Source organism: Sarcophilus harrisii, chromosome 5 (genome assembly GCF_902635505.1).
Source record: "Sarcophilus harrisii chromosome 5, mSarHar1.11, whole genome shotgun sequence".
Lineage (NCBI taxonomy): Eukaryota > Metazoa > Chordata > Mammalia > Dasyuromorphia > Dasyuridae > Sarcophilus > Sarcophilus harrisii.
The window spans coordinates 277,187,319-277,212,239 of NC_045430.1; the positions used below are offsets into that span (position 1 = coordinate 277,187,319).

At 37.4% G+C, this 24,921-nt stretch overlaps 2 long non-coding RNA genes across 4 annotated transcripts in view; one reads left to right on the plus strand and one right to left on the minus strand.

The window, feature by feature from the left end:
• LOC116419620 overlaps window positions 1-23,905 on the minus strand; it is a 49,548-nt gene extending 25,643 nt beyond the window's left edge. Inside the window, exon 1 of the long non-coding RNA XR_004229873.1 lies at window positions 23,759-23,905. This is a non-coding gene — a long non-coding RNA (uncharacterized LOC116419620). The remainder of the gene's footprint in view (window positions 1-23,758) is intronic.
• Window positions 1-24,921, plus strand: part of LOC116419619 — a 151,910-nt gene that overhangs the window by 39,405 nt on the left and 87,584 nt on the right. The gene's annotated exons all lie outside the window — the stretch shown is intronic.

Genomic DNA, 24,921 nt, shown 5'->3' on the forward strand with positions numbered 1-24,921 from the left:
AAACCTATGTATTTGCTGAGGAAAATGGAAATTGAATGACTTACTCAATATTACATAGTAATCAATGAACCAGGAAGAATTTAAAGCCAGATCACTGTATTTTCACTTTACTTTCCCAAATAGCAAGTAGACTTCTTGAGGGCAGGGATGATCTCATTTTGATATTTCTATCTGTAGTACCTACCACAATATGTAGTACAGTGTCTGGCACACAGTAGGTACTTAGTAATTTTTTTGGGAGGGAGGGCAGCAGTTAAAACTCTGGGCCTGGAGAAAGGAAGACTTGAATTAAAATCTATCCTCAAACACTTCCTAGCTGTGTAACTCTGGGCAGGTCATTTCACCTCTGTTTGCCTCAGTGTTTTTGTTTTTTGTTGTTGTTCACTTATAAAATAGGGATAATGACCACAGCTCCTTTTCCCCAGGAACAAATGAGATCATAATTCAAAAATGTTGAGCACTGTGCCTGACACATAGCAAGAACTATAAAATTAGTTAGGAAAATTTTTGCCCACTTGCCAATCCTCACTATTGTTACACAATTAGAATATTGCATTTTTCTGCTTAAACATTTCCTCAAAAGGATCTTTTTATATTACTTTTTGTGCAAAAGTCATGTTGCACCTTCCTTCTTTGTCCTTTAGGTCACCTCAAATTTTGAATCTTTAGCAATTGTAGCATTCAATTAAATTTTTAAAATAAAATTTATTAAGCATTTGCTATTTGACAAGTTTATACTTAGTGAAGGAAACAATAATATATATATATATATATATATATATATATATATATAACATATATATTCAAATATAAGCAATCAGGACAGCCTTTTCCCTCACAAAGCTTATCTTGTATAGATCCCAAAGATGATCTAAGAGGAGACCAGGCTGCAAGCAAGAAGAAAGAGAAATCTGGAGTTAGCTGGCTTGGGAGCAAAGGGAACATCTCTGGGGGCCTCCCCTGAAAGGGTGGAGTAGAAACTCACCTATGTGGGGAGTAGACAGCCAAGTGACACTGAACATTAAAAAAAAATGCTTTGCAAGTATGTCAACCTCTTGAAATTGTTAAAATTGCCGTAATATCTGCCTAATGTAATCCATCCTGCTCTCTTCATTTTATTCATTTTTAATTAGAGAGGGGCTGGTCATTGGTCAACGGACCTTACAGACATAACAACTTTCTAAGGTTTTCTCCTATGAAACTGGCATTTGTATTTGAAGAAGGTGCTTCAATACGTATGAACTTGCTATCACGGATGCCAGCCATTGCTACAATGAAGAGGCCAACAGGGCCCAGAAACTGTATCAGTAAACTCATGCTCTTTGCCAAAGGGGCAGAGGCAGCAGCCAAGGACAATACATGGAACACAGATTCATTTGTAGAACATTACCAGAGAAAATTCTAATTACAAACAGATAATCAGTGGAGGTGAAAATAAGCTCACTGGAAAGTTTGGTGTGAGGTTCAACCTTACTTTTCCCATCACCATACATAAAGAGAGATGACAAGAGGATAACTGAGGCAGAAAGTGAAACAGATTTGTTGAAGCTCTATAAGGCTGGCAGGATTAAATGACTTGGTTGGACTTACCCAGCTAATAAGTGTCTGAAGCCATATTTGAATTCAGGAAGATGAATCTTCCTGACTCCAGACCTGACACTTTTATCTCCACTGTGACCAGGTGGAGCCAAACTTAAATCTATGCTAGTGGTGATATTAAGACTGAAAGGTCTCTAAAAGTTTAAAGGCATTTTATACAAACATTATTAAATATTTGATATAGGTAGATCTGCTCGATATTTTCATAAGTAAATTGCATTTAATTTGATTCAATAGCTGTCAGCTGCCCCTAGGTTGGAGGACGTCAGATCTGGCCACCATTTCCCTGTGACATTCTAAGGCTACTGCCTTTTCATTTAGCTTCTCTTCTTTGATAATAACATTTTACTATTAAGTGCAATTCAATTCAACAAGCAATTCTGTAGTACCTACTATGGGAAAGATACTGTTAGGTGCTGCAAAGCCAAAGCCAAAAAAGAAAATCCAAAATCTGCTGCTGACCAAGGGCTTATATTCTCTTGGAAGTCTAGTAGAAATTGGATTTTTCAGGCAACTTGAATTCATGGTTTTGTTTCTTACTTGGTGGTTGACCGGAGATTGACATAGGATGGAAAAATTGAATTACAGGCCATCGCCCAGAAGTTTGCCACCAACATTGTGAGCAAGCCCATTTCTATGAGGCTAAGGCTCCTTGCCAGACCTAGACATTTAAATGTTCCCTGGAAACTTAAAGGCTCCCATTCATCACACAATGTCATCTTCAGCTGGGGCATGCTCTCCAAATAACTTGCCATTTAGTCAGTGAGTTCTTTCTTGCAGAGGCTTACACAACCTTCATTCATCTCAGGGTTCTTTTCTCTTCTCCATTCATTCTTGGAAGCAGAACCCTTGAAGGGAAATCTGCAAGAAAACAGACCCACCAAACACTGCCGGAGTTTGGGGGGGATTTGCTGGTGATATCAGTCATCAACTTCTCTTGGTTTCTTTTAGTCAGATGCTTTTTCATTAGTACATTAAAACAAGAAAAATAATGAGGTGCTCAGCCCCCAGGTGACCCCGAATGATTAAGATTGATGAGAAAAATTCCAGAGCACAATTATGCAATTCAATAAACTCTGGTGAGGCATCTTTTCTAGGTGATTCTTAAATTTTAAAGTCAGTACCCTGAATCATATGGGAATTCTGCATTGAGAAGATAATTTTCCCATTCTTTGTAAATGTATGTCTCTCCACCAAACCTTTGAGATCACCTCGTTCTGACTCTGTACCTGACTAATTTGTTTCTGGGACTCAGCCTGGAGGATTTGGGGGCTCAGAGAAGTCATATCCAAAGTTCATCATTGAGGTAGATTGGGAAAGAGGTCACCGATTGTTTCTGAGGTACAAATGATCTCAGACATTCAAACCAAAGTTGCAGAAAATGGGAAGGTATGAATGGATTGTAATCTGCATCTTTGGAAAGATCCCCATTAAGGAGATCAGAGATGGAGGCAACCATCAAATCAGCAGCTGTTAGGACTGATGCTAAAGGCTTCCTCCCATCTCCAGACATTTTGATAAGCTTGTTTCATCCTATTTTTGAAAAATCTAGAATTGAGATGAGATTTACCTCCTTTTTCTGTGTTAGGTCCCTGCTGATACAAAATTGGTTTGAAGAATGTTCTTTCTTCCCAGGTTTGGTCCCATTCAATGGATTTTGCTCCATCTCTAAGGAAAATTCATTTTCTGGGGAGTCACTTTTGTATGTACATAGAATTTGAATTTAATGGAAGGAAATAGCTCTGTTGTGCCCCGTGACTGGATTGTACAAATCACGGAGCTCATACCTGGGGAGCAGGAAGCCAATGTAAATATCTTGTTTCTTAAAATCTGCACTTTTGACCTTTAAGACTGATGTCAGCCATTTGAACCACAGCTGACCAGTTCTTGGTTTTGTGGTCACAGGTCTGTGCAAATGCATTATTCCTGAGAAAATAGGGAGAGGAAGAGTTGGGTTTGTCCATTCTAACTCTTTTTATGACTCAGTGGCCTACATCATACTTTATTCCTTTCCTTTGAACATAATGGAGTCCTCTTCTTGGGGTTGAGTTAAAGGAAATGAAAAAACTAAATCAATGCAATGAATAAATACATTTATCTTGTTTTCTCCTAATAAGAGTTTCAAGAATGGATCTCTTCTTTGAAAATACTTTAAAGTCAGTTTTGTTCAGTCATTTTTCAATCACATTCAACTCTTGCTGATGTCATTTGTTTTTCTTTCTTCTTTTTAGATAAAGATACTGAAGTGGTTTGCCATTTCCTTTTCCACCTCATTTTACAGATGAGGAAACTGAGGCAAACAGGGTAAAGTGACTTGCCCAGGGTTACACAGGAAATAAATTTCTGAGGCCAGATTTGAATTCAGGATGATGAATCTTATTCCAGACTAGACACTTTATCCACTGAACCACCTAACTGTCCCTTAAAAATGGTAGAGTTTAAAATGAAAACAGAACAAAATAAAAAATTTCATGCAGAATATTTCCTTCAAGATTTATAAATTAATATATCTTGGAGACATTGATCCTTACACAGGACTTTATCAATTAAAAAAAAAGATTATGTATCAACAGTCTTTTGACTAGTGTTTATTGAATGACTGCTCTGTCCCAGACACTAAGGATACAAAGTAAAAACAAAAGTTCCTATCATCAAAGAGCTTACATTCAGTGTTTGTGTGTGCAAGGGCATATGTGTATACATGGTTGTGCATGTATGTGTGTGTGGTGAGGTATATACACACGCATACATATATAGACATATATAAATATTCCCACATACTTAGATGTGTGTGTATAGACACGCACATAGCAGCTGTGCAAAATAAATATAGGATGTTGTTTTTTGATGAATGGGTAGAATGGAGGAGGTGCTATCAGATGAGAGATCAAGAAAGACTTCAGAAAGGAGATGGCTGTTGACCTGTTTCGTTATTGCTGTTCTTGTTTTTTATTTCTCTTAAACAGAAAGTGAAGTGGTTAGTAATGGATCCACCCCACAAAGAAGCTTTGTCTTTCTGCATTTCTGACCTGCCAATTTGCTCTTCTTTAGGCTCCTCGGCACAAGCCTTACCTCTTGGGGCTCACCATATTGGCATAGTCAGTCCAGATCCTCAGTAAGTTTTAGTCCTGCTGTCACTCAGAATTCCCAAGTCATCACTAGCATCAGCCTCTCTGGCAGCAGGGACTATGATTATGTACCACCAAGTCTGATCACTTTGACCTAAGTTTTGAAGGACAAAAAGACTCTTGAGAGTAGTTGTAAGATAGCATGGAATTCTTTTCTATGAGAATCAAATCAAATTCAAAAATTCATTTCTCCTCCCTTCCAATTACCCACATACCTCAATAGCATCAGACTCTATTCTGATACTTTCCTCTCCTCTTAGGATGGCGCCATATTTGAAAACACTTGAGTCACTCTAAAACCTCTTCCAGATAAACAGTCCTGTGATTCTTTATTACAGTCAATTCAACCAAACCATATAAGTCATTCAAACCAGTCAGGTCACTGATGAATCCACTAAATTAACCCCCCAAATCCATCCAGCAGTACCATGAGATATCCCTAAAACACAATTCATAGACAACATAGGATGCCAAAAATATCATAGTTAATATATCACTTACTTGTTTAAAGATATACAGATATTACTTTTGGACACAATAAAAGACAGATAAATGCCTAATTTATGCTAATCCATCCTTAAGGATGGGGTAGCTTGATGGCACAGTGAATAGAGTTCTAGCTCTGGAGTCATGAAGACCTGAATTCAAATCTGACCTCAGACACTTACTAATTTGCCTCACTTTCCTCATCTGTAAAAAGAACTGGAGAAGGAAATGGCAAATCACTTCAGTATCTTTGCCAAGAAAACTCCAAATGGAGTCGCAAAGAGCCAGACATGATTAATTAACTAAACAACAGCAACAAGCTTTAAGGATATGCCATCTTTGAAGAATCTTGTGGTTCTTGCTTTTAAAAAACAACTTTTGGTCCCACCCAGAGGGGGTGGGCTTTGAGTCACCTTCCTAATATTGGTGGTAGAGTTGGGTTTATGCATAGGTACATTCTACTGCTTTAATAAACAATGGGCCCTTGTAAGCTGGTTGACCAGAGCAAGTGAGACACTCTGTGGCTATTGAATACAGTGATGCTAATGGAGCTCAAAGATATAGTTGGAAACTCCAAATCTGAGTTCATCAGATCTCTAACAAACTGCCAAACATCACAGATGTGCAGGGAATGAGTATCTGCTACATGTGCAGAACCTATCAACTATTTATGCTTTATCTGGGAGAATCGAGGAAAAAAAATAAGCATGCATGGAAATTTGGTAACTAGTGCTGATCAGTTATGGGCAGCTAAATGGCACAGTGGGTACAGCAGCAGATTAGGAGTCAGAAAAAACTGAGTTCCAATTCAGTCTCAGTCAGTTATCCTGAGCGAGTCACTTAACTCTTGTTTGCCTTAATTTTTTCATTTGTAAAACGAGTCTGAGAAGGAATGGCAAATGTTTCCAGTATCTTTGCCAAGAAAATCCCAAATGGCGCTATGAAGAATTGTACGCAACTGAAAATAATGAAACAAAACAACAAATTGTGTTCAGCTGACCCTTTGGAGAAGGAGATATTCTCTGGGTTTGGAGACAAAACCTTGCCAGTTTTGATTACTGAATTTTGATCACATTTTGCCTCATTGTCCTCAGCTGTCCTTTGATTGTGTGATAGTTGTCCAATGGAGAGACATGTTCTAAGGGAAAAGGAAGCAGGGTCATTCTCCTCAGGGACCAAATGATCTACACCCCAAATGGGGCCTTCCTGGCTTTGTCATTTTCCTTTTAGATACAAGAAATTGAATCTCTAATCTGGATCAGAACTAGAAGTCACAGGAACCCGGGAGTCGGATTTTAGGCCAAACATTGTCAACAGCAAAGTCTTGATATTCCAAAGAAAGGATCTTTGGATGTGTCGGGGACAGCCAAGCCCAGCAGGACTTATCCAACCCACATTTGGACACAAACATGGTAGGATCAGTGCTATGAAGCAATCAAGCTACATTTTGATACTTACCTCTCCACTCTCCTGCCAAAAACATGTTGTGGGTACACAGGGGACCATAAATTGAGATACTTGTTCTTGTTATATTTTTAAAGTCAAAATCCATTTGTAAAAGCTAATCAATGTTATATGGTTAAGTAGAACTGGGTAGAGCTGGTTATTAACCACATAAAATGGGAAAACATAGTATATGCCCTCTGAGATACCCTACAAACCCCTGAGGATATACTGGCCCTCTGAGTGAATGATATAACCTGACTGGCCACAGCAAGCGAGTTACTCTGGCTTGTTTGCAACCAGAATTTAAGACACATACCAAAACCATATTTAGCCAACATACAGACTTAAATGGATCTGGCATCTTGCTAGTGTGGACTTTGGACTCTTGTCCCATGTGACTATTGTAGGCAGAATTCTAATAATAACTGCTGCCTAAAAACTAGTCTGCTTAATCATAATGATGGGGCATTAAAAGCTGTTTACATTGCAGTCAGGATTATCTGTTTAAGAAGGCATGGAAAAAAAGTTAAAAAGAAGTTCCAAAAAGAGTTTCATTGCAATTGCATAAAATAACTTTGGCCTTAAAGGGGTGGTTATATAGTGCAATCCGAGTCAGGAGGACCTGAATTCAAATTCAATCAGATATTAACTAGCTGTGAGATCCTGGGCAGGCCCTAGTCCCTTTCTCAGCCTGAGATTTCACATCCAAAATGGGTTTATGAATAATACCTACTTTCCAGGGCTGGTGTGAGGATTAAATGAGGAAATATGTCAAAGCCAGAAAATTCACATATGTGAAACACCTCACTCATGGAGGAGAATATTACTTCAGTTTTTCAATAGGACCCTACTATCATTGATGTGGTTGGTGAAAGCAACAACAACAACAATAAGCATTTAAATAAGACTTTTAGATTTGTGAATATTATCTCATTTGATCCTCACAAAAATCCTTGTTTTTCATCATCCTTGTTTTTCAGATAAGGAAATTGAGGCATAGGGAGTCTAAGGGAGTTGCTCAGGATTACTCAGAGCCATTACTAGATGGCTTAGGTTGGATTTAAACTCGGATCTTCCTGACTCCAAAGCCAGCACTGTGCCCACTGTGCCACCTAGATGCCAACTAGAGCTATTCCAATGGCTTGAGAAGAGAATAAATATTGAGGAAGTAGATGTATGAGGCTCATATCATCTTTCTAGAAAGCAGTAAAGTAGAAGACAGGGATATGAGAGAAGAGTCAAAGGAAGATACCATTGTCATTTGTGATTATTATTGACTATAAATCTGGAGAAATCTGAGTTTATTTGTAGGCAGATGGGAAGGAAACAATCGAGAGGGATCAGGGAGAAAGGAGGGATAGGAGGATAAAGTGTGTTTGTATTTGTGAAAGAAAGGAGGGGAAGAGAGCGGCGGGGGGGGGGAGGGAGGTTTAGAGGGAAAGAGAGAGAGACAGAGAGAAAGGGAGAAAATATGTATGCTCAAGGACTCCCACATATGTTTGGGGTGATATTCTTAATGAACAGGAAGAGAAAGAATGGGTAAAGGAGACAGAAAGGGAGTCAATGGAGTTATCGAAGGAGACAAGGATAATAGGGACATAGAAGTTCAAGGAGAGGAATATCAAGAAGGAGGGGGAGGAATCAAGGAAGATGGGATTTGAACCAAGGCCATGGGATTTGGCAGTTAGGATGTGATGAATGATCTTTGAAAAAAGAATTTCAGTGAAATGGTGGGAGTAAAAGCCAGGATACTAGAATCTGAGAAGTGAATAGGTGGTGGTGAGGAGGATGAGTCAGATTTTCCCTCACAGATATTTGCCCTTGTGGGCAGGTCTTAAGCAAGAAGGAAGTTGGATAGGGCAAGGGGTTCATTTCATTGGAAGAACAAATATTTTACTCACTTATTGTATCCTTGATGAAAAATAGGAGAAGACTGCTCCTGGTTTAACTATGGACTCAAATGCAATGCCAGAAGGAAACTCAGCATTTGCAGGATTGGGTCAAGACTAGATTCTTGTATTACCAAGAAGTAAATGTATTAAATGATGTTTTAGAATGATGTAATGGGCCTGGAATCAGGCAGAGTCAGCTTCCTGAGTTTGAAGGCCTCAGACACTTACTAGTTGTGTGACCCTGGGAAAATCACTTCACCCTATTTGCCTCGGTTTCCTTATCTGCAAAATGAGCTGGAAAAGGAAATGGCCAACCGCTTCAATATCTTTGCCAAGAAAATATCAAATGGTGTCATGAAGAGTTAGACATAGTAGAAATGATTGAATAATAACAATGGTGATGGGAGTATGCATTATGGTGGGAATAAGTTATAATATGCTACCCATCAGGAATTTTAAAAGCAAAGTAGTGAATAATGACTAAAGTAGTGAATAGTGACTGATAAGTCATATGGCACGTGGGAAGGGTAACAAATGATATGTACATAATATGAAAAGAATTTCAATTCATCATATAATCCAAAGTTGCAGAAGATGGGAAGATATTGGATGGATTGCGGTCTGCATCATTGCAAAGAGTTCCCACATTAAGGAGATAAAAAATGGAGCTAAGCATCAAATCAACAGCTATTAGGACTGATGCTAAAGGCTTGCCCCAATGTTCAGACATTTTGATAAGCTTGTTTCATCATATTCTTGAAAAATCTTGCATTGAGATGAGATTTACCTCCTTTTTCTTTGCTGGGTCACTACTGATATAAAATTGGTTTGGAGAATGCTCTTTCTTCCCAGGTTTGGTCCCATTCAGTATACTTTGCTCTGTCTCTGCTGGAGAGTCACTTCTGTATGCAAATAAAATTTGAATTTAAAGGAAGGAAATAGCTCTGTTGGGTCATGTGTCTGGGTTATACAGATCATGTGGAACTCATACCTGGGGAGCAGGAAGCTAATGTAAACATCTTGTTTCTTAAAACAAAACCTGCCCTTTTGACCTTCAAGGCTGATGTCTGCCATATGTACCAGAGCTAACCAGTCCTTGGTTTTGTGGTCACAAGTCGGCACAACCACATGATTCTTGAGAAAACCAAAGCCTTCCATGAAATGGGCTGCTTATTGTCACTTCCTCAAATCCCACAAAGACTTGTAATTCAAGAGAATTAGAAGCAATGGAGAAATAAGGGGAGAATGTAAGTGGTGTAGAAAAGGAAGCCCACTCTTCCTATGCCTCTATTAGAAATCAAAGGAAACAATATGTCATTTTTTGTTGGGAAAATACAAACTTATTTTTGACATACATCCAAATGATGTAATGAATGAAAATCTCAGTCGAATACAGGGATATCCTCTTAGCTAGATTGAACAGATTCCTTAAAAGATATGAATTGGTTGTTTTTAGAAGAAGAAACCAGAATTTCAAGAATCATATTTTAAAAATGCTCTAAATAATAGTCAGAAAAATGCAAATTAAAACAACTCCACTTTTCACCTCACACCTATCAATTTGGCTAACATAACAGAAAAGGAAAATGAGAAATTCTGGAGGATATGTGGAAAATTGGGACACTAATACATTGTTGCTAGAGTTGTGGGTTCTGTAAAGCCCAAAGGGCTATAAAATGTCATATATTTTGACCCAGAAATATCCCAAAGTGATCAAGAAAATGGAAGAAGACCTATATGTTCAAAAATATTTAAATGAGTTCTGTTTATAGCAGCAAAGAATTGGAAATGGAGGAGATGCCCATCAGTTGGGGAATGTCTGAACAAGTTGTGCTATATGTTTGGGATGGAATACTGTTGTGCCAAAAGAATAATGAAAAATTGATGACTTTAGAAAAAAAACTGAGAAGACTTTATGAAAGGAAATTATGATTCTCATTACTCTTGATATCATAGATATAATGAACATACTAATGATTTGGATTTCTTTGAGCTGTCTTTTCTGGCTTCTAGTCAGAAACACAATGTAGCTTAAAATTATTAATCTTTCTGACACTTTTGTTCTATACCTTATCTGCACACAATAAGTGGAGTGAATTGAAAACTACAGAAAAGTCTTCCTCTCATAGAAGTTTGGTTGTGTGCCCTGGGGAAGGGGGTGGTCATGAACCTCAAGATTTGAAACACTACAAGAATTATTATATTGTTTTCCATTAGTGAACTTCTCATGGGAAACTGCTCAAACTCTGGTAATAATCATATTGTAATTCACCTTCTCCCTCTTTCTCCCTTATGATTTGTGTATAAAATTTCTTCCTTTCCTACAAAAGGGGGAGTCTCCTGCCCAGGAAAGCTTAGAGTTTGCAAACTGTATTCATTACTCCAAAAATGAATACTGAAACCCCTTCTAAGTCTCTAAACACCTGTCTACACCTGCTTTGTGCAGCTCCATCTGTTCCCCGTTTGGAGACAGATATGGTAAAATTCTGTTAACAACTTATATGATCTGATGCAAAGTGAAGTGAACAGAATCAACATTTTATACGGTAACATCAGTATTGCCCAGCAATCGACTGTGAAAGATTCAGATACTCTGATTAATACAATGATCCAAGACGATTCCAAAGGATTCATGATGAAAAATGTTAGCCATCTCCAGAGGGAGAATTGGGTGAATTCACCACTCCTTGGGTGAAGACAGTATTTTTTTCAATACTTTATTTTTGTTGCTTTACTTTTGGCAGAATGATTAATATGGAAGCATGTTTTGTGTATATAATGAGTATTGCTTACTTTCTTAATGGATCACAGAAGATTGAAGGGAAGGAGAAAATTTGGAACTGAAAATAAAAAACAAGTAAACAGATCCATTCATGTCATAGTTATCTAACAACTGAGGAAAGGACATTCTACAGCATCAGCTCGAAGCTGACACTTAAAAAATTAAAAGAATTGCTATATTTTGTTCCTAAGTCACATACATTTCCCAAGGTATTCTCTTCCAGAAAGTGAACTCTTTTAACAAAGAAAAAAATCCTTGGGAAAAAAGCATTCATGAAAACTAATCAATACAAAAAGTCTGATGTTACATTCAGTATTATTCACCCAAAGTCCCCCACTTTTTTCAAAGAAGATGGGAGGGGAGGTGGGGTTTGTTCCTTCTTTCATCTTGTCTTGTGAGTGAATGGTGGATAGATCAGCTTTGCAACCACTTAATTCTGGCCATGTCTGGAGCAATGCAAAATCCCCACTAATTCCCAAAGTTTTGAGATCTTCTGGGAAAGCTTTAGGCTTTTTAGATTCACACAGGACTTCTGAAAACTCCCAAACATACTTGTGATTCAGAGATTACACTAAAAGAGAAATTTGCTAGTAAACATGTTCACCAAAGAAAGTTGTTTTTGCACCCCCATTGAGGGAACAAGGGTGTAAGGATGGTGGTATTGAGTCATGAGTCAAAAGGATCACTTAATGCAGACCAGATTTGGTGATTATTTTTTCTCATCCTCATTCTCAGTTTTGCTGGTAGGGTTCTTTCCACTTTCACGATTGCCTTCACGTTGCATGTTATTTTTCTGGTTTTACTTTTTTTCACTTTATATTTGTTTACATAAATCTTTTTTGTTGTTGTTGTTTCTCTAGATCAACATATGTACTGTTTCTCATAGCACACTAACATCCCATTACCTTCACATTTCCCAGTTTCTTTCACCATTATCCAATTGATGGGTATCAACTTTCTTTTCAGCTCTTTACTATTACCAAAAATGCTGCCATGTATTATAGCCACTTGTTAAAAAGAACTTTAACAACTGTTCAGTTTGAGGATAATGACAGTTGGTCACAGAATTATAGTTCTCTTCAGCTCTTGAGGATTTTTCTTTGAAGTCCAATTGTTTGAGGTCCCAATGCTAGGAATGCTTCTTCTTAGCAACACAAGCCACCCATGCTTTTCATCTTGGGTGCTATTGTCCATGTTCCCCTAAGGATGTCCCTTGGCTCCATGGAGTATTCACCAAGACTGCCTTCCTCCTGGCTGCCAGGGCAACATGTGTTCTAGAATCCATGACTGCCCCTCCTCAGTGCCCCTTTCCCTTTTCTATTTGCTAATGCTGTCCTTTCAGCACCTCCTTTTTTGTTAACATGCTGAAGCCTACTTATGCCTGTAATGAAGGTATCCATTTGCCCTTGGGTTACTTGTAATTTAGGTTTTTCTGAGACGATGTAGATACATGGTTCATAGCCATCTAGAATAGGTGTCTGAGACATTTTGGGGGATATCCTGTGCCAATTGTCCTTAAATTTTTACTTTAGAAACACTCCTTCTATGTATTGTCCTGAGTTACTGGGGGCTTGTCCTTCAAATGTCATAGAAATAGATCATAATTTTCAACTTGTATGATTGATTGCTTCCATTGATGCAAGTCAACCAGACTCAATTAATTTTTAGAAAGGGATGTCAACCGTTTGGACATAAGGATTGAGATATACTGGAGTCTAGTGTGAGTGTTAAGTTGTGAGTCTAAAGGACTTGAAGGCTAGTGTTGGTCTTCAAAGTAATAATGAGGGAAGGAGAAGAGAATGTTTAGGGGGGAAATTAATTAGTCCCATTTTGAACATGTTGAGCTTGAGATATCTCACTAAGGTATTAGGATGTGGCCTGTTAGGCCTATGTCTAAGACTAAATATTTGAGATTTTGACTTTTGAAGGGATCACTTAAAGCTATACTAGAAAATAAAATTATTGCAAGGAGGGATTTTGGTTTAAATAGATCAAATTTGGAGAATTCTTGTTTTGAAGATTAGTTTTATTAGCCAGAATCCTCTGTTGCATTCTGTGTTGGTGTTAAACATAGAATTCTGTTGTTCAGCACAAAAAGACCTTTATCTTTTAACCTACTTTTAGTTCACTAATGACATAGTGTTGTTCTTGGGGTCAGGAAAACTTGGGTTTTATTTCCATCAGTCTTAAATAAATCTAAGTTATCTAATTTGGAACTTTATCTTTTTATATTTATTCTCAATCTCCCTCTTTCATATATAAGTGATTTTTAAAAGTTGCTTTAAAACTGCTGCTTCATTAAAGTCTTTTTCTTCCTTGTGAGTCAGACCAATATTTTAGCCTGCTCAGGAATCTATAGACACATGACTGAGATTGCTGAGGGGACTATGAACTATCTGGGACAGTCCTCTTCTTTCCCTCTAAAGTGCACTAGAAACTATATGCACGATAAACTATAACTTATAGTGCACATAAACTATTATATGGTTTAGAAACAACATAATAATGAGCATCCATATAATATCTGAAAGTTTATGAAGTACTTTCCACATATGGCTCCTCTGAACTCCACAACAAAAATTGTGAAATACAGATCTGAGGTATTATCATTTCTATTTAATCAGTGAGAAAGTGGAGGCTTAATGAGATTAAGAGACTTGTCCATCTTCATGTAGCCAAGAAACACCTGTAATGGGATCTGATCTGGGAGCTTCTTGATGTCACAGCATTTTGCATATGTGACAGAGCTGTTCAAACCCATGATTGTTTCTTTAGAGAAAATGGTCTGCATTTGAGCTTGAGCTTTTGATCATCAATTTACCAATTTTTTATTGTACTCTCTCTTGCTGAGTCAGAAGGCAGTAGGAAAGAGGCTTGGCTTTTGGCTATATTTCAGATACATGATGGTTCCAGGAAACTATTACTACCTCATAGTCTTCAATTTTTCCTATTTACTGATTTCTTCTCTGCTGCCTACAAATACATCAAGGTTTCCCCTAATCTGAACAGAAAACAAAACAAGCAAAATGAACAACCAAAAAAAACTTATTTCACTCATATTATCTTCTCAAATGATTTTTCCATATTTCTTTTCCCTTTCACAGTCAAACTTTCAGGGGAACAATATCTGTAATCATTTCCTACCTGTCTTCTCTTTCCATTAACTTCTCAATCCTTTTCAATCAATTTTCCAACTTCATCATTTTGAGTGAAACAGCTCTCTTTATAGCTACTAATGATCTTTTAATTACCAAATTAGACCTTTCTCAATACTTATTGATTCTTTGAAACTGCTGATTACTCTGCCTCTATGTTTATCTTTTTCTGTTTTTCTCCATCTCTGTGTCTCTCTCATCTCATTAGCTCCCATGATCCAATGATCATTTTTTATGCAGATGACTACTGTATCTGTATATCTAGCACTAACCTCTCTCCTCAGCTCCAGTTCCACATCAACAGTTGCCTGTTGGACATTTTCAACTAGTTATTTCAGAGATAAAGCAAACAGAACATATCTACAACAAAACTTACATTTTCTCCAACACTTTTTTTCTCCTCCGAGCTTTCTAATTTCTATTTTGAATAACCCTACCATTCTTTTTGTTTTTTAGAATAACCCAATTTTGGTTTGACCCTCAGCTCTTCCCTTTCACTCCTGCCCCTACCCAATCAGTTGTCAAGTTCTATTATTTCTTCTTCCCCAATGTATCTCAAATATATCCCTTTCTCATGGTCATCTTCCAATTCAGGCCTTTATAACCTCTTCCTGGATCTTTCCAGTTTCCAGTCCAATCCCAGCTTTTGATCCATCAGATAAATCAATAGGCACTTATGAAGTGCCTTTTTATCTATTAGATACTAGATTAGACCCTAGTCATTCCAAGACAGAGACCCAATGAGTTCACATTCTATTAGAAAAATGTCTGGTTTCTTTCAAAGCTCACCCAAGGTGGAAGGCTTTTCCTAAATCCCCTAGTTGTTTGGGCTTTCTGACTCTCCATATTATCATGTAAGTGCTTTTCTGTTGATATGCTCCATACAATCTCCACCTCTCCCCCAAGAGAATATTAGCTTTTTGTTCACCAAGACAATTTTCCATATTGTCTTTGAATCTCCAGCACTGGTATTTCATAGGTGCTTAATTAATCCTTGTTTTATAGAATTGGATCAATTAGCAATGAGTCCTTAGACTCATATGAATCAGACTGGGCAGTTCCTTCCCTGGGCAATTCAGTGAGGAATGGGAGATTTCTAAAATTCTATAACCTGAGCCATTTGGTATGAGTAGAGTTGGTACCGCCATTTGATGGCAATCACCTTGACTTTGGATCCTTTTTGGGTTCTAAGTCTGCTGGCAGAGGAATACATTTCTGCAGAAAAAAAAGTTGTATAAATTTTAGGAGTAAAATCATAGAATTCTTCAGTTTAAAAGATGGGAATGAGATTCAGAATCTCATGTAATCGCATGTTACAAAATGATCCCACTAATGGACTTTCTTTAAGATTGGGGATCCTTTCTCTTCCATCAAGAAGACAGGGAATATGACCTGATGATAAAAAAAAATCCTTCCTTTTATATCAGCTTTTTTGTTTGCAGAGCATGGTCCTTTTGAAGAAGGTAAAATATTATTATTATTATTATTAAATTATTTTTTTAATTAACCAAAATTTACCTTCTCTGTTGATCAACTCATTTCCCCCTTTACCCTTCCCCACACTGGAAAGAAAGAATACGAAAGCCCTTGGAACACATATGTATAATTAAGCAAAATAAATACCCATCTTAATCTTGCCCAATGAAAAATGATGTCTCCATCTGCAGTCTGATCAGGACCACCATGTCTCTACCAGGAGGGCATGCTTATTACATGAGGAGGTCTCTGAAGTCATTTGCTGTTGTGCTGATTAGAATGTTTAAATTTCTTCAAGTAGATTATTAACCTGTTTTTAAAATAAGAAATAATCCAAATCCCAGAGAAGTCTGTCTTCCAGTTTAGAAGGCTTAGAAGTGGGATTCCAAAGCAAGCTCTCAGACTCTGCATCTGCTTCCCCAGGAGGCATTGTTAAAGAGCAGCTGGAATATGGAAAATTAACAATGAGGTAGGACCAGCCCAAAGTCAAGATATGATGCTTACTGGCTCTCCTGGAAAGACACCTACCCCTGCCCTTTACCTGAAGACCCCAGCCAATGTTTTATTCCTGTAGAGGGGTACATTAGTCTCTTTGGGCAGTTTGGGAAGGGGCTAGTGCCTCTGAAAAGGTGTTAGTTGATTAGAATTTAAGGTTTTCTTTCTTTGAGAGCTTTTTTTTACACTTGAGTAGGCTTTTCTTGAAACTAGAGAAGCCTTCAAGATCCAGAGAGATGATTGATTCATGGTGAGGTTTCACCTCTGCTAAAAGCAGCTAAAACATTGCTGACTTGAGAAGGACTTTATGACATATTTTCCCCAGGGAGGCTTTTTTTCCTCAAGTGAGAACGCTTACTTGCTGTGGAGATCACCACTTCAAAACCTTGCTTTGTTATATTCTTGGTTCCTGTCACTGCTGTCAGAGCTGTCAGTCGACTTAGCTGCCACCAGGTATATCAACTCCTCTTCTCCATCTCCCTTGGATCCTGTCCCTATAGCAACTCCATCCCAAACTCATGTTACTCCCAATTCCTGCTGAGGGTTTGTTTTTTGATGGCTCATTTTCATATTATTGGTCTTTGACTTCGAGTAAAATTTTTGTGCAGTTCTGGGGTGGAAGTTTTTCCTTTCATTATTCATTTATTTTTATTTCGAGGATTAATAGCTTGCAAAAACAAAAAAAAATCACAACACAATCAGGGATAAATAAGGAAATTACATTATTCTGAAGGGATCCATAACAACAAACAAAAACAATATTGCATGTTTTTCATGTTGGCACATCTAAATTTGTAAGCAAAAGTTAGCTAAATTTCAAGAAGATATAGGTAGTAAAATATTACTATCAGATTGTAATCTCTTAGAATTGTACAAATTCAATAGAAATGAAAATATAAAATTCAATAAAATTGAATACTAGAGCTAAAAACATCATGCCTTCTGAGTGGAATTGCTAAAGAATAAGGATATTTCTCAACACTTCTTAAAAATTTTATAAAAATTGACCAGTAAAATTTGGAGATTTTACAAATAAATATACAAAGACAGAAATAGTGAACACTACAATTACTAACCATAATGCAACAAAAAACCTTAATTTATTCACGCAGCAAAAACTAATGATGGAGATTTAAATTGGGACTTTATAATATCTCATTCAGTGGCTCTGTGAAGAAATGGCTAACAGAATTGAGATAGCAGCGCTAGAAGTATGACCCAAAAGGGTGGTTGACCTATAGCATGTTAGCCACTTGTGCCTACCTATAATTCCTCTTCATGGAGAAGATAAAATGAGTTAATTTAAATTGACACAGAAAAAATCAGTCATAGTCAGGAATGATCTTCCTGACAAAATAAGTTATGAGTTTGGATTCCATTGAATGATTTTATTAAACTTTTCCTGTGCATAAGGCACTCTGTTTTAGGCTGAGGAGAGTGTATATGAAGATAACATAAAATAGTCCCTGACTTCAAGGAGCTGATGTTCTATTGGAAACGCAGCAATGTACAAAATTAGGGAGGACAAGATGAAATGGGGAATAATCATTGGAACATAAAGTGTTCAAGAGGGAGATGAATAAAATAAGGCAGGATGGTACATTGGAATCATACTGTAGACAGTCTTGAATGACACTCTGAAGAAATCTATCCTTTATTCTGGTTGAGGGGGGTAAGAAAACCAATGAGAGTCTCTGAGCAGAAGAGTGAAATAAATGAATGATGAACAAATAAATGAATAAATGAATGGACAATCTTTGATGAAGAGCTTACTATGTACCATGTCCTGTGTAAGTTGCAATGGGTACAAATAAGAAAGTGAGAATTCTCGGCTCACAAAAGGGTTAATGAAGTGGGGGAGGGAGTGGGCGACATATGTAAAGCAGTGGTAGCTAGGGTAGAATGTTTTGGTTTAGAAAGTCACACAAATGGTCGAATGAGCTATGGGGAAAAAGGTTATCATTTCCTTTTGAAAAGTAATAGTAGCTTGCCTTGATCACTTTCTCTACCCAAGGGAAGGGTTAGATTCTTGTTGACAAAAGCAGAGAGAGGAAAAGAAAATGGAAGATAATGACCTGCTACACAAGATGTGATTAGACATACTTAGGGACAGTTCTGGATCAATAAAAGGTTATTTTATATAGTGAGTCATATTTAATTTCTATCTGGGACTGTCACATGAGAAGATCTTATATGTAGTAGATGTCTTGAGATTCTGGCATTATGTGAATTACATACATGAAGAATTCAAATTGATGATGATGATGATAAAACAGTAAGTTCCTTGAGATCAGGAACTATTGGTGATTTTTGCATTCTCAACAATTAGCGCAGGAAAAAAGTTTATTATTTATCATTATCATATTATTATTAGTTTATCATTAAACATATGATAGATGCTTAATTAATTAATAATTTACTGGTTAATTAATAATAATTACATTTATGTAGTACTTCTCAGATTTTACAATTTTCAAAGCACTATCATCCCAACGCTGAGATATAGATAGTGCAAATATCATTTCCCCCAATTTATAAAAATGGCAAAGTTGAGGCTGTGCAGCAAAATGATTTGACCAAGGTTACAATAAAAATAAGCATAAGAAATATGGTCTAAAACCACATCTTCTCACTTCCTGTTTAGAGATCTTTAAATTAAATTGACTAAACATCTGTTAAATGACTACTGAGTGCAAGGGATTGTGCTGAACAATGTGAATGGGTTTAAAGACCAAACAAAATGAAATCATCCCTGTCCCCAAGGAGTTTACAGAAATAGGGAAATTGGGAGATCATTGGACCTTATAGATGAGACTAGGATTTTTCATTATCTACTAGTTCTCCTTTTATTCTAAAATAAAAATGATGAATTATAGCATTGCAAGTCAAATTGGAATTCCTGGAGCACAGGAAAGATATGGTGAAGAATATTAGACACACGCATTTGATAGTTGTATGGAAGGTAGATTGGAGCAAAAACAGAGCCCAGAGATAGGGAACCTAATTAGAAGGGTATTGCAATCATCCAGATGAGAGCTGATGAGGGTCTGGACTGGGGTAATTAAGATGTTAGTGAAGACATGAGGATGGATGGGGAAGTTGCTGTAAAGCCAGAATTGCCAGATTTGGGAATTGATTGGCTGTGGGGGGTAAGAGAAAAGAAAATCAAGGATGACTCCAATGTTGTTATCTTTGGTCCCTAGAAGGACAGTAGAACCATTGGCAGAAACAGAGATATAGGCAGTCATAGGTCATTTGCGTCTTGGCTTCGTTTCTCATTGTTGAGCATTTTCTTTATGTTTTTCTGACAAAACTAAAGAAATGAAAAGAAGCTCCCTAAATTAGTAATTAAAGCCCTTAACAATTTGACTCTGGCATATCTTCCAGCAGTTTTCCACCATTGTGCATTTCTTTGTCCCAGTCACACAAATTCATTCCCCACTATTATACATCAGCACGGAACAGCTTGCATGCAGGGATTTTACTCTGCCCTCCAGAATCATTCTCTTTCTTTCAGGCTCAGCTCAGGGGTCCCCTCCTACATGAAGCTTTTTTTAACCTTGCACCATTGAAAAAGACCTTTCTGACCTCAAATTTCCTTAAACATTTTGTTCTAAATCCTTTCTTTGCTTCTATCTTTGCTTGTATCATTCCCATTTCTGTATATTTCATGTCTCCTCTCCATCCCAAATGGATTATCAATTCCCTGAGGGTAGAGACTGTACAATTTTAAAATATTTGGATACCAAGAACCTCATACATTGCGTTATGTATAAGTGCTTCATCCAGGATGCCTCTTGCTTCTGCATTCTAAGACAATATTCCCAGAGCCCTGAGTTCAAAATAGGTTTTGCTACTTCTGCTACTCTCTGACGAGATTTAATCTCTATCTCAGTTGCCACTCCTTAAAGGAGACCTGCAGGGTGGCCCCCAGGACTAAGCTGATGACCCCATTCTTCTGGCTAGTTCACGGTGGCTGAGGGGGCCTGTGTGTCTATCCTCAGGTATCCCTGCATCCCTATTACAAAGCATCCTCTTTACCTGTCAGTGCTGTCTGAGGCCTTGGCTATTTTTGTGACGGGCCTGCTTGTGGGGAGGAGAGCGATGCTCATTAGAAGCCCTAAAATGAGCAGTTCAGCCCCGGGAGTTGGATAGCAGAGGCAGATGGTAACAGGAGATAACAAATGGTTTGGGCCATCTGCCTCGCTTCCTGCTCAGAGCTGCCTTTTCAAATTAAACATCTGACAGTGCTCTTCTGAAGTCAGCATTACAGGTTGGCTTTATCCTGGTGGCTTCATTGCTCAATATTGGATCCACAAACACCACGTGTTTCCACCGTGGCTGATTTTGTTCCCAGTCAGGTTAATTGGGTTCAACTGGTTTTCAGAAATCAACTCTGTTTATGGATATCTTTTCTCAGTCATCACAGAGAAATACTGCTCCAGTGGCTTGCACTTAAAAGGAACATAAGAAAAATATAGACAACCACATCTATGTGATCCACAGCTTTACAGTCTCAGTCTCTCTCTGTCTCTCTGTCTCTCTGTCTCTCTGTCTCTCTCTCTCTCTCTCTCTTTCTCTTTCTCTCTGTTGCTCTTTCTCTCTCTCTCTCTTCTCTCTTTTTTCTTTCTCTCTGTCTCTTTCTTTTGTCTCTGTCTCTCACCCCTCTCTCTTTCCTCTCTATCTTTTCTCTCTCCTCTCTCTCTCTTTTGTCTCTCTCTCCCCCTCCCTCCCTCTCCTTGTTTCTGTCTCTGTCTTCCTCTTAATTTACTTTCATCATTCTGTTTATCTGAAATGTTTGTCAGCTCTCAAATCGGTAAGATCATTTCTATTTTTGCCAGTTCTTAAAATTAAAAAAAATCATAGTTTCTTCTTAGATATTATCCACAAATATATAACAGTGCTGATATTGATATTGATATATTTGGAAAAAATACTTAAGACGGACCAAAAAAGAACATAGAATAAAAACATTTGTAAGGTAGACTTCATGTGGCTCCCTGCTACTCTCTAGTACAGGACCAGATTTAAAATGTAATTAAGAAATATTTATCCAAATAAATAAAAATACAATAAAATATAATGTCACAGTTTAAATTTTAGTCCTAGGGATGCTCATATATGGATTACTGCTCCAGTTTCTTCCAGAGTTGAACATCACTGTCCTAGGATATTATCAGGGGAAAAATTGATCTTTTCTATTCAGTTATTTCCACCCCATCTTTGAAGATCTAGTCTACCATACCAAAATCAAACCAGCAGGATCCAACTGTTATGCTCCCCCTCTCCCAAAGTCTACCTTTCCTCTCCCAAGGTTAGGAGGTATGGAGACTAAATAATCTGATGGATGGGATTCCATCCTTTCTGCCAAAGAAAATGAATTTGAATCAGAAGGAAGCATTGTCCCTGTTGTTTGTTAATTCATTTGGTCCTGCTTTTGTAGATTCATTTGATTATTTCTTCTGAGTGATGTATGTAGGCTATTTTGGGGGCAAAGGGACTGAAATTTTCTGGCTGGAATGAGGGACTGAAGGATCATAGAAGGTGGAGGACACATAGTATTGGGGAAGAACATTTGAACTCTTGAAGAGTGGAGAAGGCTCACATGTCCATTTGCCGATGAAGGGTGTTGATAGTCTTAACTGGATATAATTACAAGGAGTTGTAACTCTGCCTTGTTTTCTGGCCAATTTTAAGGACACATCTTCTTGGATAGAATTTTTGCCTGTTTTATAATTATGCTACTGCTAGTATCAGGTGAATTTATTATCTATTCTCTACTTCCTCCTTTTCTCCTGTCATATTGTTGACTAGCAAGTCCAGAGTTTCCCATTCTCATTAAATCTTATTTATTCACAGTATGTAGTTTTATAATGGCTTTTGTCTCCAGATAATAACAAACTGATTTTTATTGCATTCAGATTATATGTATGTTTTAAAGGAATAGACCACATTTGGGAAAGAACAGAAATAATAATGTGACACCTTGGATCTAAATTTAATTGTGAGCCGATCCTAAATCTCTCTGTCTTTCTTTCCCCTTCCCCCCACCAAGGAAGAGGGTTCTACAAGTATTAACAATTTTTTCCCCTAAAACACCTGGAGAAGTGAGGGTTGAATTGTTCATTCAGAGACAGATAAATTATTTACAGAGCACTTATTCAGTGCTAGATTCTGTGTACTGGGAATGAAAATACATTCAGGATGATACTCGAAGACCTTACATTATACTGGGAAATGATCAGGTAAGAAACTGGCAAGATGGAAGCGAAGACTAAGGAATAAGTATTGTTGTGAGTAAGATGATATATGAGATCTCTTTTGATTAGTGACAGGGAGCCACCAATCAGCAGAAAGGGGCTCAGATCTCTTTTTTATTAAGGCTTTTTATTTACAAAGCATGTGCATGGATAATTTTTTCAGCATTGACCCTTGCAAAACCTTTCATTCCAAATTTTCCCCTTTTTCCCCCCACCCTCTTTCCTAGATGGTAGATAGTCCAATACATGTTAAATATGTTGATATACATGTTAAATCCAATATATGTATACATATTTATAGTTATCTTGCATAAGAAAAATCAGATCAAGAAGGAAGAAAAAGAAAAACTGAGAAAGAAAATTTGCAAGCAAATAACAGCAGAGAGTGAGAATGCTCTGTTGTGTTCCACACTCTGTTCCCATTGTCCTCTCTCTGGTGTAGATGACTCTCTTCATCACTGAACAAGTGGAACTGGTTTGAATCATCTCAGTGTTGAAGAGACCCATGTCCATCAGAATTGATCATCATATTGTCTTCTTGTTGTTGTGTATAATGATCTCCTGGCTTTGCTCATTTCACTTAGCATTAGTTCAGGTAGTTCTCTCCAAGCCTCTGAAATCATTCTGCTGATTGTTTCTTGCAGAATAATGGTATTTCATTGCTTTCATATATACCATAATTTATTAAACCATCCTCCAACTGATGAGCACCCACTCACTTTCCAATTCCTTGCCTCTACAAAGAGGGCTGCCACAAATATTTTTGCACATGTGGGTCCCTTTGCCTCCTTTAAGATCTCTTTGGGATATAAGCCCAGTAGAAATGCTGCTGGATCAAAGGATAAGTGACTCATATTTCTATGGTTAGAAGGTAACTGGAAGAAGAAGAGAAGATGGAGTTTGGAGAGAGTTTAAAGGATCTTTATCCTTTTAGTATTTGGATGAATGGAAAATAAAGCATCTATTAGATACTTGATATATGTTAGGTACTTTAACAAGCTCTAGGGCTATAAATATAAAAAAGCATGATAGTACTTACCCTCAAGGTCTTATATATTGTTAGGAGAAGGCAAAATATCTAGGAGTACTGTAATCAGGGAGGGGTGTTTTGGTCAAGAAAGTCACAAGAGTGATGAGTTGAGTTATATGGCCCTATCAGGAATGGTAAAGTTGACGTGATTGTTATTCCCAGAAGAAGGCAAAAAAGGGATGGTATTCACGTGTTGGCATAAAAGAAAAATGACTAGAGTACATTGTGTTGGGTCTGGGAACATGGTGAACTTTAATCAATCATGTGCTAGGGCAAAAGGACTGACAATGGAATGCTGGGGTGTAGGAGGGGGGTTGAAGAGGGGAGGCAAGCATGCAGGGAAAATGGCTGGAGTGCATCATGATAGGTGTGAGGGTACCTAAATATGGTAAACTTTAAGCTTGTGATCTCCTTATCACTCCTTGAAGTACCACAAATAAAAAAAAATAAATGAAGGAAAGAAAATATTTCTGTGCTAAACACATTCTAGAGGAAACTAGGTACATATTAATTTTGGAGCTGCTTAACTGAGATAAAGAGGGGGAAGGTAGAATTTCATAGAACAGAAAGTCCAGAGTTTGGATTCTATAGTTGGAAATGAAATGTTGAAGGAAAATGAACACGGGCGGGAGGGGGGAAGGGAGAAAGTCTATTAGATAATTTAAAATATTTGTGAAAGTCTTGCTATTGGTGCCATTAAATTCCATTCCCCCTTTCAAAGAATGTAAAAACTAGAAGGAACTGTTCTAGTCCCACCCCCTCATTTTAGAAATTATGAAACCAAAGTTCAGAGTAAAGAAGTCTTGCTAAAGGTCATCCACATAATAAGTATCAGAGCTGAGTTTAGAATTTTTCATCAAATTCAGATAGGAATTGTCTTGGAATAATTACTATCTTGCTAATATTCTCAGTAGTTAATGTTCTATGGACTACTAAACAAGGAGAGAAAATGCTATCCATATTAATGGAAACTGTTAGGATAGTCATTGAAAAATCTTAGAGGCAATTCTACTAGCCAATAGAATAATGGGGGTGATAGGTACCTTATCCTGTTTCCACCTTTAAATTTTTTCCTCTAGTTTTTTCATATATAATATTTCCTCTTTTTTGATTAAGAGATTTTGTGAATGAGAAGAGGCAGAGAAGTACAGTCATGGAAAATTTCTGAGGGG